The 4,136-nt window shown below is 41.2% G+C and overlaps 1 non-coding gene across 1 annotated transcript; it reads left to right on the forward strand.

Moving 5' to 3' along the window:
• The first annotated feature begins 3,040 nt into the window (after window positions 1–3,040).
• Trnat-cgu (transfer RNA threonine (anticodon CGU)) lies at window positions 3,041–3,114 on the forward strand. The gene has a single exon. It is a non-coding gene; the product is annotated as a tRNA-Thr (tRNA).
• Window positions 3,115–4,136: the final 1,022 nt, after the last annotated feature.

Raw genomic sequence — 4,136 nt, forward strand, 5'->3', positions numbered from 1 at the left:
ACAGCCTTCTCAAATGCCTTCACAAAAATATACGAAGTAAATATTCCAGAATCCGAATCAAGAAGGTTTGTCAACATAATTTCTACGTTACTTGTAGAAGTAAATATCCTCCGAGTAGTGAAGCAACTTACATCACGTAATGAAAGTAAGTCTTCTGGTCCAGACTGCATACCAGTTAGGTTCCTTTCCGAGTATGCTGATGCAATAACTCCATACTTAACAATCATACACAACCGTTCGCTCGACGAAAAATCCGAATGCAAAGACTGGAAAGTTGCACAGGTCACACCAATATTCAAGAAAGATAGTAGGAGTAATCCACTAAATTACAGGTCCATACCATTAACGTCGATATGCAACATGATTTTGGAATATACGTTGTGTTCGAACATTATGAATTACCTCGAAGAAAACGGATTTCTGGAAGGGTTTTGACACTGTACCACACAAGTGGCTTGTAGTGAAATTGTGTGCTTGTGAATATCGTCTCAGTTATGTGACCGTAATTTCCTGTCAGACAGGTCACAGTTCGTAGTAATTAATGGAAAGTCATCGAGGAAAACAGAAGTGATTACTGTCGTGTTATAGGTCCTTTGCTGTTCCTTAGCTATGCCAACGATTTGGGAGACAATCTGAGCCGCCGTCTTAGCTTCTTTGCAGATGATGCTGTCGTTTATCGACTAATATAGTCATCAGAAGATCAAAACAAATTGCAAAACTATTTAGAAAAGATATCTGTACGCTGCGAAAATTGGCAATTGACCGTAAATAACGAAAAGCGCGAGGTCATCCACAAGAGTGCTAAGAGGAATCCGTTAAACTTCGGTTAGACGATAAATCAGGCAAATCTAAAGGCAGTAAATTCAACTAAATACCCAGAAATTACAACTACGAACAACCTAAACTGGAAGGAACACACAGAAAATGTTGTGGGGAAGGGTAACCAAAAACTGCGTTTTATTGGTAGGATACTTAGAAAATGTAACAGGTCTACTAAGGAGGCTGCCTACACTACGCTTGTCCACCCTGTATTACAATACTGCTGCGCGGTGAGGGATCCTTACCAGGTAGGATTGACGGAGTGCATCGAAAAAGTTCAGAGAAGGGTAGAACATCCTGTATTATCGTGAAATAGGGGAGGAACTGTCACTGGAATGATACAGGATCTGGGGTGGACATCATCAAAACAAAGGCGTTTTCCGTTGCGCCGGAATCTTCTCACGAAATTCCAATCACCAACTCTCTCCTCCGAACGCGAAAACATTTTGTTGACACCGACCTACATAGGGAGAAACGATCGCCATGATAAAATAATGGAAATAAGAGCTCTTACGAAGAGATATATAGGTGTTCGTTCTTTCCACGCACTATACGAAATTGGAATAATAGAGAACTGTGAAGGTGGTTCGATGAACCCTCTGCCAGGCACTTAAATGTAGTTTTTCGGAGTATCTGCAGATAGATGTAGATGAAAGTTCGAAACATGTATTTGCAAAAATACTTTTGTACCTTCATTGTGCGCATGTTTTAGTGGCTTTTAGCCTAATCTTTGTCTGTTGAACTACAGGTCACCGTAAGATGTTCATTTAGAACTAAACCAGTTGAAGTATAAATAAAGTGTCTGACATATAGGCGTGGTGGTTTTCAGTAACATATCTACAGTTCAGCTGTGGAGCGCAAGACGATCAAGATCCTTGAATCTCTTTGAGCCACGCGCACTCAAATGTCAAAATTTTATATGTCTTAATTCAAAAACCATAAAGGATATTTAGTCGAGAAAACTTTTGCTGACTACTGTTTTATCGAAGAATTCAAAAAGTGACGTTCGATCTATTTCTTTTTTTACCAGAACGCTTGATGCGCGCCTCGTTCTGTTCAGGTTTATTTGAGACTAGGGGCTACTGTGTGGACCGACCATATGTGTGCGCCGTAAGTGTGCCCAGCCTGGTGGCGCCTATTACACAGCGCACACGCACAACTCTTTCCGCGACACAATCTGCTGAATGGCAGCAACGGGGTATGCGCGCCGCATACTTGGAGTGCCCGCGCTAATGTGTCGGCCATCAAACGTGTCTAATCTATCAGCGAGCAGAGTGGCTGGCGTCCTCCAAGGCTACGTGCCGCTCTGGCGCGCCTGTAACTTCATTCACAGTCCACACACGTTACCCGAGGAGCAGCGTCGGATCGAGGTACACTGTGAGCAGAGGCGCAGCAAAGCAATGAACTCTCACCGATATATTCGAAGCTGAGAAACATCTGAGTGGCTTATTACAAAAACCGGAACACTCTAAAAACGAAATTCTTGAGCTTATACCGCGTTGCTCTTTCCTGCAGCACATCCATTTCATGGCGGAGATGGTCTCGGCAAAAGCCATACAGATCGCAAGAAATAGTCATTTGAAAATCTTGCTCTTCTACAAAGAGCAGACTAGTCTCTAGTTTTTTATACAAATCCGGACAAGTCCAGGATGCGTAAGTTTCCTATTCTCATCTTGCTGGATTGATTACTATGCACCACATTCAGAAGAAGCGTCCTAGTGTGGCGGAAGAAGAAGGATGTCGCAATCACGCTGCATTTTCCTATACGTTGAGAATTGCAGCTAAGGATGTTTCAATTTATTAAGTAACATTCCTTATCTTCCATGTAATAATCAAGCACTGACTGTACCGAGTCCATAACAGTATTGTAATGCCAGGGCAGTCTCCAAAACATAAAAGAGGTTCTCATAAAAACAGACCAAAAACGACACCAGGGTCGACTATTTAGTTGACTGAATGTCATGTAAGCCCTTTAAAGCAAGGAAATCACACTACTCTCCGCGTGATGACTCAAGTCGAAGATACCTGCCAGAACATTTGACCACAAGAAATATTCATCTTGAATTTTCCACAAGTAGAACGACAATCTTTGTTATAAAAGCTACTGGACAGTGTATAAAACTTTTAACATACATTTTTGATATCCCAGGTCTGATAGTGTACTATACGTAGATGCAGAATGAGATTATTTGTAAAGCGGTGCGGATGGGGCGTGAGTCGTTCTTGGGTAGCTCAGTTGGTAGAGCATTTGCCCTCGTAAGGCAATGGCCCCGAGTTCGAGTCTCGGTCCGGCACACTGTTTTATACGTATATGATTCGTTGAACAATCACAGAAAAGCTGAGCAAAGAGATTTTGAGAATAGTCAATTTTTAGAGCAAAAGACATTGCGCTTGAAAACGCAGGAGCTCTTGTAAGCATTAAACGAAACTATATTCTGAAAGTAAAACAAGGGCTCATAAACTGCATTTCATTTGGTTATACGAAAAACTTGACCCTACAGCAGTCAAATGTCATTTACTATGCAAGGCAACTACTGTACAATATTTTTGGGACTCACAGTCTTGCATATGACTCGGTTTCAGTTTACCGCTATCTTGAACATCAAGAAAGGAAAGTTCCTAATGAAGTCGCATCCATGATTTTGAACTACATAAACAATAATCCATTAGTAAAATCGAAGAGATGAACTTGTTTTGCTAGGTCAGAAGTTAAGGTTCAGTTCCTCTACCGTCAAGTGGACAGTTTGAAGGTCTACAAAATGATCACATATTTGTTTCCAGTGTGCGGACATACCTGTTTACCAAATGATCAAGACTTCTCATTGATAAGGCATAAGAAGCGGAAGAAAAAAATTCAGAAATTCCTGAAACTTGGATCAGGAATATTGTTGAAGGCCGTACATTACCTCATGTATTCGAGCTGAAACTAATGAAAAATGGTGATTTCGTAGGCACTAAGTATGCTCCTGAGCTCTTCTGTTTGAAAGCGCCTAAGCCACCGCTCAAACTGCAATTGATAAGGATGATCGCAGTGATGAGCAAGATAAATTTTGTGTCTCGTTCGTAAAGCAGTAACAACTGCGACTCAAGGAATAGGCATATCATTGCAAAGAGACGTCTTACTACAGAATATACTACTTTGCATCTATGTCAGCCATACGACAAGAATACAGGTATCCAGCCTGAGCGCTTTGCAATTTGATGCAGTTCCTGGAAGAAAATAAACAAAGCCTTCTACAAGGACCTCTTTTATGGTACCCAAGATGAAAATTGTTATGAAGAGGTGGAAACGGAAGTTAATAACGATGATGATGAAA

Source organism: Schistocerca gregaria, chromosome 4, assembly GCF_023897955.1.
Source record: "Schistocerca gregaria isolate iqSchGreg1 chromosome 4, iqSchGreg1.2, whole genome shotgun sequence".
Classification (NCBI taxonomy): Eukaryota; Metazoa; Arthropoda; class Insecta; order Orthoptera; family Acrididae; genus Schistocerca; species Schistocerca gregaria.